At 39.9% G+C, this 16,690-nt stretch overlaps 1 protein-coding gene across 1 annotated transcript in view; it reads right to left on the bottom strand.

Moving 5' to 3' along the window:
- The window catches only part of GPR63 (G protein-coupled receptor 63), a 92,561-nt gene extending 75,871 nt beyond the window's left edge, over positions 1–16,690 (bottom strand). The window contains exon 1 of the mRNA XM_027603987.2: positions 16,599–16,690. The gene's annotated coding sequence lies outside the window, so the exon portion shown is untranslated. The remainder of the gene's footprint in view (positions 1–16,598) is intronic.

Raw genomic sequence — 16,690 nt, 5'->3', positions numbered from 1 at the left:
TTACCTGTTGAAGCAACTTCGAGAAGAGATATTCCTTTATATTTTACCTATGTAAATATACCTTGTTTTTTTTTTTTTTTCAAGTTATTCTAAATTCTTGATTTCTCTGTCCTTCCATTCACTAGTTCTAGTTTCTTTTGAGCATCTTACGGAGTCAGGAGGGGCTGTCTGGATAAGAAGTCTAGTAGGGGTGACATCTTCCCGTCTTATTCTCTCCCACAAGGCCTTCCTAAAATGCCCCAATATTCTGTTACATGCAAATGATCAACTCCCTGAGTCAAAGGTAACAATGGGTTACGGGGAGGCAAGCACTTTCTTTCACCCTGACGGAATCCTGCCTTCCTGCAGTAACTCTGTGACCTCTTCCTACTATTAGATTACTTTCATTCCAGGGGTGCCTGGGTGGCTCAGTCAGTTAAGCGTCTGCCTTGGGCTCAGGTCGTGATCCCAGGGTCCTGGGATGGAGCCCCCATGTTGGGCTCCCTGCTCCGCGGGGAGCCTGCTTCTCCCTCTGCTGCTGTTCCCTCCTCCCACCCCCGCTGGCTCATGCTCTCTCTCAAGTAAATAAATTGTAAAAATCTTAAAAAAAAAAAAAAAAGATTACTGTCATACCCCTCTGGGTGTGGAGGACTGGCCTGAGAAATGCCATAGTAGCAACTCTTTCAACCCCATGAGGACATTCATTGTTCAACCTTGAAAGACAAACAAATCAGATCTTGGCATTTGAGTGTTTCCAATACACTTCTCTCTACAGAAGGTATGTCATGAATTACACTTTTAAGGCTTTCTAGCTTTTCATATTATTTATAATATTAGTGAAGACAATTTTAGCTGCGAATAACAGAAACCAACTCAAGGGAAGGACAGAAGCCAAGAATCAGTGAGCACACATGAATCTCATTCTCTTCTGGGCTTTGCCAGTGCATCTGCTGGTTTCTTCCCTCTTGATACTACTTCCCTGGGATTTTATCTTTTCCATTCATGGAGCAGCCCCTACTTATAGAAAAGATCAGTTTCCTGCTTTTGCTGTTGTTATTGTTTTTATGAGCAAAATCTCACTGGTTATTTTTAAAGATTCTTGCTTAATTTCCACATTAGTCAGAAGCATTTGGTTTATTAAACCAAACTAGAATCCAAATTTGGAATCTTAAACAATTTGTTCCATTTTTTCACCTGTTAAGATTTTTAAAATAAAAACTAAAAAACCAGGGGCACCTGGGTGGCTCAGTCGGTTAAGTATCTGCCTTTGGCTCAGGTCATGATCCCGGGACTTTGGGATAGAGCCCCTAGTGGGGCTCTGTGCTCAGCGGGGAGCCTGCTTCTCCCTCTCCCTCTGCCTCTCCCCTCCGCTCATGCTCTCTCTCTCTCAAATAAATAAAATCTTTTTTAAAAATTAATTAAAAAAAAACCTAAACTAAAAAAACAAACAAAACCTCAAATGCAGCAGCAGTAGGCTCAGATTTGTTTCTCCCACCCATACCCGCTTTTAAGCAGTCCAGCTTTGCTCAGGCCAACTCCACTGTGGCTTAAACAGAGATGACTTATTTCACCGCTATTAAACGCCATACAGAAGTGAAAGGATCCTACCCAGAGAGGATAGGGTAGAGCTTTGATTGGCACCTCTGATTTAGTCCAAGGAATCCAAACAGCTGAATCAAAAGGAAGCCAACTCTCCATTAAAAGCAAGCATCCTCCCTCCAGCTGTAGCTCCGTGAGGAGGAGGAGGAAGATGCCTGGAGCAGGAAGTTACAGCCTAGTGGGCTCTGGGCAAAATGTTACAGAGGATTATTTTTCTTCCTCATATTCAACTATTGTGTTTCCAGCCTCTCTTTGTTTCTTTCACACAATCACCTCTAAATCTGAAATTTGCTTAGGGGCCTGCAATTTAAATTTACCATCATCAAAATCCTTGAGAACACAGGCAGCAACCTCTTCGACCTCAGCCGCAGCAACTTCTTCCTAGAAACATCACCAAAGGCAAGGGAAGCAAGGGCAAAAATGAACTATTGGGACTTCATCAAGATAAAAAACTTTTGCACAGCAAAGGAAACATTCAACAAAACCAAAAGACAACCGACAAAATGGGAGAAGATATTTGCAAATGACATATCAGATAAGGGGCTAGTATCCAAAATCTATAAAGAACTTACCAAACTCAACACCCAAAGAACAAATAATCCAATCAAGAAATGGGCAGAAGACATGAACAGACATTTCTGCAAAGACATCCAAATGGCCAATAGACACACGAAAGAGTGCTCAACATCATTCGGCATCAGGGAAATCCAAATCAAAACCTCAATGAGATACCACCTCACATCAGTGAGAATGGCTAAAATTAACGAGTCAGGAAACAACAGATGTGGGCGGGGACGCAGAGAAAGGGGAACCCTCCTACACTGTTGGTGGGAATGCAAGCTGGTGCAGCCACTCTGGAAAACAGTATGGGGGTTCCTCAAAAAGTTGAAAATTCGCTACCTTATGACCCAGCAATTGTACTACTGGGTATTTACCCCAAAGATAACAGATGCAGTGATCCAAAGGGGCACATGTACCCCAATGTTTATAGCAGCAATGTCCACAATAGCCAAACTATGGAAAGAGCCTAGATCTCTATCAAAAGATGAATGGATAAAGAAGATGTGGTATCTATATACAATGGAATATTATGCAGCCATAAAAAAAGAAATCTTGCCATTTGCAATGACATGGATGGAACTAGAGGGTATTATGCTAAGCAAAATAAGTCAATCAGAGAAAAACAAGTATCATATTATCTCACTGATATGAGGAATTTGAGAAACCAGACAGGATCATAGGGGAAGGGAGGGAAAGATGAAACAAGAAGAAACCAGAGAGGGAGACAAACCATTAAGCCATTAATCTCAGGACACAAACTGAGGGTTCCTGGAGTGGTGGGGGGGGTGGGAGGGATGGGGTGGCTGAGTGATGGACACTGGGGAGGGTAAGTATCATGGTGAGCGCTGTGAATTGTGTAAGACTGATGAATCACAGACCTGTACCCCTGAAACAAATAATGCATTATATGTTAATTAAAAAATTAAAAATAAATAAATAAATTTACTTTATATATCCTAATGAGCTCTGCTTGGACTGAGCTCTAGCTGGCCTACAGAAGTCTAAGTGTTGATGTTTAGCATGAAAATGAAGACACATTATCTCTTGATCATTCATTATAAGAGAACAGAGGAAAGATGCTTTATGTTGAAAGAGAAGATGAGGGTGGTGCTAGTGTGTGAAGAGACTGAGGGCATGATCCAGAACTGAGGTTAAAATGCAGCCTGAAAGGGCTTCCACCCAAACCCGGAAAGTGTCCCCATTTCTCTTTTTTTTTTAATTAGCTTTTTTTTTTTTAAGATTTTATTTATTTATTTGAGAGAGAGAGAGAGAAACAGCATGAGAGGGGAGAAGGTCAGAGGGAGAAGCAGACTCGCTGCTGAGCAGGGAGCCCGATGCGGGACTCGATCCCGGGACTCCGGGATCATGACCTGAGCCGAAGGCAGTTGCTCAACCAACTGAGCCACCCAGGCGCCCCCCATTTCTCTTAAAGCATTACATCCAAGCAGTTCTTTTGCATCCTACGTGAGGTTACAAAATAGGGAAGGCTTTGCTATAGTTCACAAATAATTTGAAACTTAAATACCTTCTCTGAAACATTCAAAATTAACATAGATGTTTCCAACATCGCCTATTTCCTATTCATGCAATGACGGCTTCCACAACAAGAACAGATTTCTCAGCTAGCAAACAAGTCTCTCATTCTTGCTGTATTGCATGTTGGGAGGCTGCTGTAGCTGACCACTAGGTCCGTAGGCTCTGGAGCCAGACCACCTGCTTCATCTTCCCGGCTCCTCCACCTAAGCAGGGCAAGTTACTAAACTTTCTGTGCAACAGTCATGTCTTCATTAAAGTGGGATTAATAACAATAACAATGCCTAATTCACAGGAGAATCAAAGGAATGAAACAAAAATTCCTTAGATAAGTGCGTAGCAAATTCTAAACTCTTACTGATGATCCTAAATATGGCTACAACTTGTCTCACAAAAATCAATGGAACTTTTACATACATAAGGAAAATTTAAAGTTTGACAACATGGAAAAAATTTGTAAATCTGGATTTTAAAACTAAAAATCGTCTTTCCCAAGTTGCTTTGAGGCACAAATCTGGTTAAGAGTTAATATCTGAATTACATGCAGGGCCATCGTATAAAGAAACAGTAACTCTTGCCCTGCTTCCAAGGTCATTGTATTTTAGAGAAATAAACATCTTGGCATCAGTCTGAAGGGGAACAGAATATGCCACCCCAAAATATGTCACTTTGGCATATCAATTATTTTGAATTAAAGTTGCTTAAGAAATAGTTGATTAAAGGACACTCTGACCTCCTTTGTCCTCTGAAAACAGGAAATAAATCTCCCCTGTGGAAGTTACCCTCCCTGTACCTGGAGGAAGAGAAACGTCCTTATCACCAGAGATAAGGAATTTAGGGCAGAGAAAGCTGTGTAAACAACCCTTGTTACTGCTTCACTAAATTATTACCCCAAATCTTTTGTCTTGTCAATTCTTCACGAATTTATTGTTTGTCTAAAAGGTATACCAGCTGCCTGCTTTAGTCCCTTCTTTGAGTCTCATATTTTTTATGAGTTCCCATACATACGAAATTAAATTTTTCTCCCACTAAGCTGTTTTATGTCAGTTTAATTATTGTGCCAGCCAAAGAACCTAGAAAAGAAGGGAAAACTTTTCCTCCTCTACAAGGTCTTTAGTGGCCACAATGTCTTGTAACCATGAAAGACAAGCTGAAACATGCTCTTCACCAAGTCATCCTGGGTCCGGGGACTCATTAGCCAGTCCTACAGCCAAGCATCTACTGGGCACAAACCTGTTACTTTTTTTCCTCCTTTTCTTAACTAAGATGGATCTGCTGTGCTGATAGCCTACGAAAATTTCAATTTCATCCAGTATCAAATATTTTAGGCTTAAAAGAGTACAAACAGCATGTTTTAAAAATGGAAATTCGGTAAAGCTAGAATTACGGTATTGAAAAAGAGGAAGCTCCCATCCCCTTAGTCATTCAAAAAGCCAACACATTCAAAATTTGGGAGCTCTCCTGTCTTTTACTTTAAGGAATGAATGAGAAAATAATTTCATACGTGATGAGGCCATGGGACACATAAATTCAGTGAGAAAACAGACCAGAAAAGGAGTTTGGAGAGAATCCAAGAAATCTTGGTATGGAAAACATAGCACCAGAAAAGAAACTGATTGTTTATAAAGATTTGCAGCTTGATCATGAAATGTAAAATGTAATTTCTATTAATAATAAAAATAAATATTTTTATGTTATACTACAAATTTTAAATTTCTGTTATACATAGATGAAAACTTAAAGAGAACAGGTAAAAAATGAAAGCAGATGGAGATGTTGGAGGATAAGTTTGTGAGGGAATGCTCTTTCTCCTTTATTTTGGTTTTATCTGTTTTGGACAGTAAACTTAAAAGCATAAAGTTATAGGAAAATATTGCTTTCTCTTTATTAATTTGAACGTTGCTTAAGACATTCAGTACAAAGAACTGAATTTAAATTTAACTATAAACATTTCAATGGTGATCATTAAAAGTCTTTCTAGTTGAAGTGATCTGAGAACTTGAAATAGTCCTGAAGAATTCAAAAAGTACCCCTTAAGAATTAAATTCGATCCATAATTTTAGCAGATTTTTAGGCTGTAAGTACCTCCAAAAGGTTACTCATTCAAGAGAAAAAGTGGACTTTCAAACATAAAAGTACATCTTAATTGCTTTGGAAATAAAAACAACTTTACAAAATACACATCTTTGGTTCCCAACTACTAACATTGAAATATCTATTTTAAATGACCTAAATTTCCATGTCATTGGTTAAAACTGATCTTGTCAGCAAATAAACATTTAGCATAAACACAATACATTAAGACTTAAATACCAATCCAATGGAAAATGTAGGAAACATTCAAGACATGAATTATACATCTGCAGAGAAAAGGGGCTCTATCTCTCACTCTTAAATCACAACGAACCCTTCAGCCCTGAACTTCTTTCCCAACCCCATAGTGATGTTGTTTTCCAGAGCAATCTTCATCTCCTTGGGCAGGCAATTTGCCTGCCTAGGATGAAAAGAAAGATTAGTAAAAAAAATATGCTTACTAAATAAATTAGAATGAATTTCAACCATTAAATATTGTCAGCATGGTATTGTCATGAGTGCAATGGACAGGGTCACACTACAATGACAGGGACCAACTCTACATGTGGCCTCAAGGAATGTTTCACACAGCAGATGGAAAAATGAATTTTCTCTCATATACCAATACCCATAGATGATGGCTGCTGGAAGAGTCTGCTCTTGAGAGGCATTATGAGGTAGCCTCCATAATTAGGCAGTGATGTTTGCCACAGTCATGAGGTGTCTGTGTGTTCGAGCATGAGTGTGTGTTTAAGTGTATGAGTGTGAGTGAGTGTGTGTGTGTAGTAGATGGAGGCGTCATTACGGTTTACAGGCACATATTTTATATCCTGCGACATCTCCTTCATGCCAGGCAATGTGTCCTACTCTCTCTAATTCCTGCGCCTTTGCTTGCACCACTCCCCCTGCCTGATACACCTTCCTGGGTCTGGGTTCACTGCTGTGTGGCTATGTGAGTCCCGAGTCAAGATGGAAACATGAAGAGAGACAGATAACTCTCCTCTTTCTGATCCAGACCAAAACAATTAAGGAAATGTGAAAATAGGGACACAGCACATGCCAACACTGGAAATGAACCACTGAAATACCAGAAATGTCAAGAGATAGCTGCCGGGTGCAGTGCAGACAAGTCCAGATGGAAGAGCAGCACAGAGTCTGGCCACATGCAATTCATCACATGAAGGAAGTAGCCTGATCTCTCACAAAACTAGGTGGCGAAAAAAAATCTCCTACCTCCTTGTTTGGAAGGACAAACATAGGCTGTGAGATAGATGGAAGGGTTCAGGGGCAGCACTTCCATCTGGCTTGCTCACAGTGTTAGGACTGAGGGTGGTTAAGGGAGGGAGAAAGGACCCCAGAGTAAGGACAGCTCCACTGAGCAGAGCCGGCAGTGGGACAGTTCACAAAGCACCTGACCTACAACCAGAATTCAGGCGGCTATGTTGAGGGGTCGCGACCCAAGCCGAGTGGGTCCACCACGGAACTATAACACTTATGTATTTCTTCCTACAGAAAACTTTTTTTAATTAAAAAAAAATAATAATAAATACAGTTGGTCCTTGAACAACATGGCTTTGAACTGCATGGGTTCACTTGTATGTAGACGTTTTTGATACAGTACAGTAGAGTAAATGTATTTTCTCTTCCTTATAATTTCTTAAATAATATTTTCTTTTCTCTAGCTTACTTTCCTATAAGAATACAGTAGACAATACATATCACATACAAAATATGTGGATCGACTACTTACATTATCAGTAAGGTTTCTGGTCAACAATAGGCTATGAGTAAAGTTTTTCGTTATATACAGATTTTCAACTGTGTGGGAGCTCAGTGTCCCTAAACCCCACATTGTTCAAGGATCAACTGTCTAAATATTATTAAAGTTAAGGAAAACCAGAAATGTATAAAATACAAAGCATCTCCAGGTCCATGCACCTGCCCAACAAACTTGCAAAAGATAACTTTTTATGATCTGTTTTATAGTACTCCAAACATGTCTCATGCCTGTTAGATTAAATAAATCTATACTCACATTGAATAAATGGGTTCATACTATTTTGTAATCTGATGTTTTTACTCAAAATATATTCTGGAAAGCATTCCCTGATAGCACATTTTGATCCTTTTTATGGCTCTGGGGTATTTCTATCTATAAATGTACCATGTTCTACCTGATCTGTAATTTCTGAGTGTATAAGTTGTTCCCAAAATTTCTGCAAATATAAACAATGCTGCTTTGCACATATGTGATTACTTCTAGTGGACAAATTCCTAAGTGTAGACTCATTTGCTCACGGAACACATGTTTTTGGTTTTAATAGATATCATCAAATTCAAAGTCCCTTCCACAATAAATACAATATAGGAGAGACCTTTCCCCACACCATTCGCAAAACAGGAATATCCATCTAAATGCCTAACAGCAGAGCGCTGCTTAATATGAGGAAATGTACATAACTATTTAAAATTATGGTGTAAAAGAATATCTAATCATATAAGAATATGCTAATGATACTATCAAAGAAAAAAGAAAGATGCAATAAAGATTATAGTATGATGCTATTCTTTTTTTTTAAGATTTTATTTATTTATTTGAGAGAGAGAGAATGAGAGAGAGTGCAAGAGGGAAGAGGGTCAGAGGGAGAAGCAGACTCCCTGCTGAGCAGGGAGCCCGATGCGGGACTCGATCCTGAGACTCCAGGATCATGACCTGAGCCGAAGGCAGTCGCTTAACCAACTGAGCCACCCAGGTGCCCCAGTATGATGCTATTCTTATAAAGCCTTTCTGAGCTTTACTTTTTTCACTAGTAAATGAGGATAATGCTGCCCATTCTACTTTGATAGGACCAAAATAAGACAATTTTCTTGAGAATGATAAGTAAACCATAAAGTTTCTGACAAATTATAAGATCCCCTAATTGAAACTAATGCTGACATTTTCCTAAAAGTTCCATCAATGGTATAATGCAGACCAAATCCACTGGGTTTTGTACCCAGAAGGCCTATGGGAGGCATAGTGAATGGAACACCATTTTTTTGCTGTCCATAGGCTACCTGATGCTATTGGCAAACATGGAGACCCTGAGGACTTACAGACTCGACATGGCATGCCCTGCACAGATTTGCAGAGCATGTGAGTCCTCCCTCAAGAGCTCTCCCAGGCTCCTTTTCTTCACATTTCCAACTTACCACTTCTAAGAGTGTTCACCTTTTCTGCAAAACTTTTCCTGACCACCCAAGTCTTGAATTATTTTCTCTTTTCTTACATTCCTCTGCACACCTGAACATCCCATCACCAATGCCTTCCACAGGTATTTTAACGCATTGTGCAGGTACGTCACCTTTGAGTCAGACAGATTCAATCCAAATCTTTGTCCTACCTGGATCCCATTTGACCTGTGTGATCATAGAGGAATTATTTAACCTCTCAGGGCCTCAATTTCTTCATTTGGAATATGGGGACCGTTGAAATTGTCTTAGAAGATTATGAATGGGGGGAGGTGGCTCAGTCAGTTAAGGATCTGCCTTTGGCTCAGGTCATGATCCCAGGGTCCTGGGATCAAGCCCCATGTTGGGCTCCCTGCCAAGCAGTGGAGCTTGGCCTCTCCCTCTCCCTCTGACCCTGCTCCTGTGCTCTCTCTCACTCACTCAGTCTCTCAAATAAATAAATAAAATATTTTAAAAAAAAGATTATGAATGGGGACAACCTGGGTGGCTCAGTCAGTTAAGCATCTGCCTTCAGCTCAGGTCATGATCCCAGGTTCTGGGATCGAATCCCACGTTGGGCTCGTTGCTCAGGGGGGAAGCCTGCTTCTCCCTCTACCTGCCCCCCCCCCCACTTGTTCTCTCTCTCTCTGACAAAAAAATAAAATCTTTAAAAAAAAAGATTATGAATGTAAAATACCTTCCACAATGTCTGCCATAAAATAAGATTGCAATAAATATTAACACTCCTATCACTGACACTGTTAGTTCTATTATACTCAAAGTCAGTGGTTAGGGCTTATCCCCACAGCATTAAGGATATACTTGTTTTAAATGAATTTATCTGGATTTCTGTATCTTTTATAAACTTGGTCCAGTATTATTTTCTTCAGATGATAACTTTTTGTATAGGTTCATACTCAGACTCACAGTATTAAAATAATAAACCACGAAAGATTACAAATGAAAAGGCAAATACTTCTTTGGGGACAGAAGATGGGAGGTGGGAAGTTGAAGTGGGAGGAAATAGCAGGAGAAGAAGAATACCATACTTGTCAAGCAAACATGGCCCAGACCTGAGGCATTATTAACCAGGCCAAAGTGTGTCAGAAGGAGAAAAAAAAAAAATCTTTACATCAGAATATAAAACAATGAGAGCTGAGAGATACAAAAATATCTCAAATTCAAGTTGAACCCTTTGGCATTTGTATCACATTATGAGCAGTTCTCAGATATCGTACTTCCCTCTTAATCAACCGAACAAGTGTCATTCAGAGTTTAGGTCTGAACAAAATGTCTGGGCTAAAATTTGACTTAATGATGTCAGAGAGTCTCAAGGCAGTTTACACTGAGTGAAGCAAAACAACGCCTCCAGTCTCCAGGGTGCTTATACTCAGAGGAGAGGTACTGAAGCCTGCAGGAAAATGTGCAGCAATGGCTCTCAGTTGTAGAAGGATTTAAAAAACTTCAAAGCTATCCTTTGTTTCCTATAGCCCTACTTGCATGTTTTTAGCCCAATCATGGAAGAAAAGAGTTGCCTGTTTTTAAATAACATCCCTCCTTTGTGGCTGGTAACAAGCTGCATCTGGGCAGGGCTGCTAATTGGCAATTTTAAACACACGTGGGGCCAACAAGGTCTCCTGAGCACTGATCAACAGACCTGATGTCTAATAAGGAAGGGAACATTGGGGATTAATAGTAGAATGTGTCTATTTTATCATTTTTTTAAAAGGATGCATTTGAAAGAGTAAACCATAAAAAGATTCCATCTTCTTACTCACATAAAGCACAAACTATATTTTAATGCTCTATACTTAGCATGAAATAAGTTGCAATATGTACAATATGAAATTATTTTAACCCCACTAAGTGTTTTGATGTGAGACTGACTGCTCAAGGAACTTAAATTCATTAACCTCATCCAAGTTTTGGGTTTTCTTAGACTCTGTTAAATTGATATTTCAGGTGTAAGAAGAACTTGATTTATAGCAGGATTTCAGCCATGTTGGGTGTACTGACTAAAGAAATTTGCCTACTTACTAACCATCATCAATTGTAAAGATACAATTGATGCACTCTGATCATAATCAGAAGCTTCATTCTTCCTACTAAGGAATGAAACCTTAATGGAAAGGAGGGGTGCAGAAAAAGGGAAAGAAGAATCATTTTACCCTGTCCGGGGCCAGCAGTGATGCACAGGCTTTGCATTCATTATACTACAGGGTGTCTGGGGTCAGCTGCTCAGTATCACTGCTGGTAAAAATATCCCACAGTCTGAACATTATAGCACCTAGAAAATTCCTAGACTAAGAAAGCTTACACACTCAACTTCCAGAGCCATCTTGGCCTATCAAAGAATTTGTCTAGATGGCCCACCCCCCACCGCCGCCAGCTGAAAACTCTGGGAAGATTAGGATATAGGAGGAGGCATCCTTCCACACACCTGGCATCATCCTTTGCCTGAGAGGAAAGTTTGCGGTTTGGGTCCATTTTTATTTGCATTAATTAAACCTTTTGAAATTTTAAAAAATGTCCATTGTACATTCATGTAAAGTTTCCATGAGTGATCCACATAAGCTTACTTTATCCTAAAGAAAATAATATTTGGAGATACCTTATACACAAAGCATTTATTAGTCTAAGGGAAAATATGCCCTAATCAGGCGTAACTATTTGTATTATACTTATGTTTTCCTTTGGGTTTATTTCTTGATAAGTGAGATTTTATAAAATCACATTTAATTTTCATATTTTAAATCTATATGTCATATTAATTCACAAAGCTATAACTTTGTATATTCACGATTTAGAGAATAAACCTCTTTAAAATTCAGCATACTGCTTTCTGCTATCACTTCCTCCTTACCACCTAAACGTGGACTATAATTATCTGGGGTTATTTTTTTTTTAAGATTTTATTTATTTATTCATGAGAGACAGAGGGAGAGAGAGAGAGGGAGAGAGAGGGAGAGAGAGAGAGAAGCAGAGGGAGAAGCAGGCTCCCAAGGAGCAGGGAGCCCGATGCGGGACTCGATCTCAGGACCCCGGGATCATGACCTGAGCTGAAGGCAGACGCTTAACCATCTGAGCCACCCAGGCGCCCCTGGGGTTATTTTTTTTTAAAGATTTATAGATTGATTGATTGATTGATTGATTATTTATTTATTTGAAAGACAAAGAGCACACACTTGCATGAAGGGAGGGAGGGGCCGAGGGAGAGGGAGAGAGAGAATCCTCAAGCAGACTCCCCGCTCAGTGCAGAGCCCAACGACACGGGGCTCTATCCCAGGACCCTAAAAGCCAGAAGCCCACCTGACTGAGCCACCCAGGGACCCCTATAATTATCTGTTTTAACATTAGAAAAGTCAAAGTTGAAACTCAGCTATCTCAAACATAACTAAATAACTGATTAAGTCTACCCATAAAATAATGTTTGGAAGAGACTGCATTTGATGAAATATTTCAATAGTCTCCATCTTTAAAAAGCTTCAAGAGACTTCCTGGCTGTCCTAGAGTTTAGCAATTCATCTGCCTGGATGCACAGAATTAAATGAGAAGATCTTTAAGGATCCTGTTGAGCTCCTGAGTCTACAACGCCTCAGGCATAGAAGCAAACCAGGAGTTTCCACACTCACCTAAGTGGGACCACATAGAACAGCCTGCTCTGACTTAGTGGACAGAATCTGGCCTTGTCCCTGCCGCGGTGATGCGTCTAACAGAGCCAGCTGCCCTCTAGAGGCCGGTTAGCGAACACTCGATGAGTGTCTGCCGCATACACAAGGCATAATGTTAGGCGCTAACCAGCAGGAAGGGAAAGATGGACACAGTTCCCATCCTGAAGAAGCACAGGCAGTGGAAAAGGACTACTAAGTACCCATTTTCAATCTTGCTACATGAAGCAAACGCTATGCAAAAGATACCAGAGACCTCAAACAGCCAACTTTCTTCTGTCTACGAATATACTAATGAGCTATCATAATCTACCGTAAGAGAAAGTTGAGTGGAACTATAAAAATAAACATATAGCTACACAGATCACGCAGATGTACACATACATGTGGAGATATATATATATATATATACACACACACACACCCACAGGCATGGGTATAAAGCGCAGAAAGAAGGACAAATGTTCAGCGTGGGAATCTGGATTTGGTCAAGTGAAGATTATTTTCTTTTTATATTACTATATTTTCTAAATATTCAAAATTGAGTGGCCTCTACTTTTATAATAAAAAATAGTTACTAAAACATAAAATAAACTCAAACCTGGACTTAAATTTTTTCCCTATTTTTTAAAGTTTATTTATCTTTAAGGACTTTGAAAGCACATTCCTAGTCTAGAAATCAAATAAAAAATGTAACTAATGGAATAAATCCTACACTTTGGACATCGTATCTAATCTACCTTATTAACATGATGAAAGAACAGAAAGTAATGTTACAATTTGTATTCTGGTCTAAAATCTTTCTGGGCTTCCAGACACTATGATGATGAGTACTTTAAATGCATGCATGAATGAACCAAAATTTAATGTAAAATTACAAGTGCTCTATCACAAATACAACCAGCTGTGTTTAGAATTTATGTCTTGATATTTTCAAAAACCAACAAATTTAAATGCATCATAGAAGCTAATTACTTCCACAACCCATTTCCAATGGCCAGTGACAGAGAAAAATTTGCAAATAAAGCCAATTTTATTTACTCTCATTGTCTCATTCAACAAACCTATAAAAATATTTGTCAATTATCACTATACTGAATGCTGGGAATCCAAAAAAGTAACATGATTAATTAACAAGACAAACAATCCAGTTTTTAAAATGTGCAAAACACTTGAAGAGACACTTTACAAAAGACATCCAAATGGCCAAATAAGCCAATGGATGGGTGTTCAACATCATTATTCACCAGAGAAATACAAACTAAACCTGCATTACGTACCCACCCAAATGACCAAAATTAGACGACCGGCCATACCAAGTGTGGTAAGGCAGTGGACCAACTGCAAGGCTCACTAACAGTGGGAGAGTAAAATGCTACAACAACTTTGGACAACGATTAGACATTTTTTAATAAAGTGAAACATGTGCTTACCCTATAACCCTGCAATTCTGCCCCCAGGTCCATACCCCAAGAGAAATGAGTGCATGTATCACCAAAAAGACATGCACAGAATGTAATACCAGCTTTATTCATAAGAGCTCAAAACCAGAAACAACTCAAATATTCATCAACAGGAAAGTGAAACATTCAAACCTTGGAAAAATAATTAAAAAGAGCAACCAATAAATACAGTGATACAAATGAACCTCTTGTGAAGCCCTAGAGTACACACTGAACGTTCCCATTTGTATGAAATTCAGAAACAGGCAAAAATCGTCTATACCATAGAGGTCAGAATCGTGGTTACCTGGGGCAGGGGCCGAGACACTTCTGACTTTTGACTGAGAGGGAGCAGAAGAGAACTTTCTGGGGTGATTTAATTATTCTACATCTTGATCTAGGCAGTGGCTACCTGGGTGTATACATAGGTAGAAAGTAACTGAGCTGTACACTACTGTGTGCATTTTACTGAATGACAATTATACCTCAATTTTTTCAAAAACAACATGATTAGGTCCCTGCCTTCAAGAAGTTATAATAGGAGGGAACTAATAGTAATACGATGTGATATGAGCAACAATACACTTTAGTGAATTGAGTGTCCCTGGAGCTCAGAGAAGGATCAAGGAATTGTGTGTGGGGACAGCTCAAAGGTACCATAACTAAGTATGGAATTGGTGTTTGATTTTGACCCTCACCCCAGAGAAGTCTCTCTCAAGGATATCACCATTTTCCTATTTAGAATCATTTTTTAAAATATAACTGAATTTTCACCCTCAAACAACCCACCAGAGGCCTTGTAGGCATTATTGCTTTGTATGTAGTCTTCATGTGCTATGTTTTGTCCCACAGTTCAATTTACACCGACATATGCCTACTGGATCCTGAGAGTCCCTTATCCTACATGAGCAGGCACAGAGACAAGTGAGACAGAATTCCAGCTCTCAAGGAGTTTATTTTTCAAAATACCTCTCATATCCGTCCCTTTTCCATTTCTACTGACCCTACCTGAGACCAGTTCTCCTTCCTGCAACACCTGGAGAAGTCATAACAGAATCCTCCCTCATGTTCCCTAGCTCCCAGACCCAACCGTCGTGTACACATCCGTTCTCATTAAGTTTCTTCGATGTTCTAAATCCTTCAGTGACTCTCCAGAGCTAATGCATCAAGTGTAAACTCTTTGCCATTTCTTATGAAGCCTTCCACAATCTGCTTCCCTCAATATTACTCCAGAAAGGGTAATGTCTACTAAGAAGTAGTGGTATTATGAGGACATATGAGAGAAAAACAATTCTCTCGCCATTAGAAAAAATGTTTTTAATGGAGACTTTTAGTTGATCTTTTTTGAGGTATCATATCAATTCTAGGTATGTTACATACTAGATTCTGTCTGTACAGAAATCTGCTCCAGTCTGAATGTGACTGTTCATGCATTCAAAATCATTTACTCATCATTTTCTCTGCTCCTTATTAGAGGAAATGCAGAGAAATAAAAGACCATTCTACTTTCAATGAGGGGAAGTCCACATTTCAAGCTCAAACACATAGGTTTTCTTTTTGTTTCCTATTTTTTTAACTTCACGAACTCTTTCTGCTCTACAGGGACAAGCACAAATAACACCTACAATAGAGCTCCCTGGTGCAGTCATGACTTCTCAAAGAAGACTCATTAAGTGGGATATTGGAGAGGGTCCTAAAAGAGAATCCCCTTGCTTTATAAAATATAGAAGAAGGAGGAGGAGGAGAAGAAAAAAAAGAAGAAGAAGAAGAAGAAAGAGGAGGAGGAGGAGGGAGGGAGATGAGAAGGAGGAGGAGGGGGAGGGGAGGGGTGAAGGGAAGCGGAGGAGGAGGGGGAGGGGAGGGGTGGAGGGAAGCGGGGGAGGAGGGGGGAGGGGAGGGGTGGAGGGAAGCGGGGGAGGAGGGGGAGGGGGAGGGGGGAGGGAAGCGGAGGAGGAGGGGGGAGGGGTGGAGGGGAGGGGTGGAGGGAAGCGGAGGAGCAGGGTGGGGAGGAAGAAGGAGAAGGAGCAAAACTCAACAGGGTCAATCTGTTGCTCTCACCCATAGGACCTTTGAGGACATTTTTCTCTCATTTTCTTAGATTATATATATGTATTTTTTTTATTTGAGAGAGAGAGCATGCGCGCACACAGAGCAGGGGGGAGGGGCAGAGGGAGAGGGAGAAGCAGACTCCCCACTGAGCAAGGAGCCTGATGTGATGCATGGCTTGATCCCAGGACCCCATCATGACCTGAGCCAAAAGCAGGAGCTTAACCAACTGAGCCACCCAGGTGCCCCTCATTTTCGCAGATTATATATAGTCATCACGCCCTCAAATATCAGAATCAAATAACTGTCACAAACCCAACACCATTATTTAAAAACAAGGCATTGCCATTGTAAGCAAACAGCTTACATACATGTCGGTATCTTTTAAAATACTCTGATTTTCCTTTTGCTAGGAACCATCACACAAGTACCTTTTTTCAGCATCTAAGGTTGGTAATGTCTAGTAGAGAAGCAAAAATATAGTTACCAGGTCTGCTTTTCTGCCAAAAATGATCTAGGTGATCATTGTTACACATTCGTCAATGATATTTTCCATCTTTTTCCTACTCTCCATTCCAG

Source organism: Zalophus californianus, chromosome 7 (genome assembly GCF_009762305.2).
Source record: "Zalophus californianus isolate mZalCal1 chromosome 7, mZalCal1.pri.v2, whole genome shotgun sequence".
Lineage (NCBI taxonomy): Eukaryota > Metazoa > Chordata > Mammalia > Carnivora > Otariidae > Zalophus > Zalophus californianus.
This window is presented reverse-complemented; position numbering and strand designations above follow the sequence as displayed.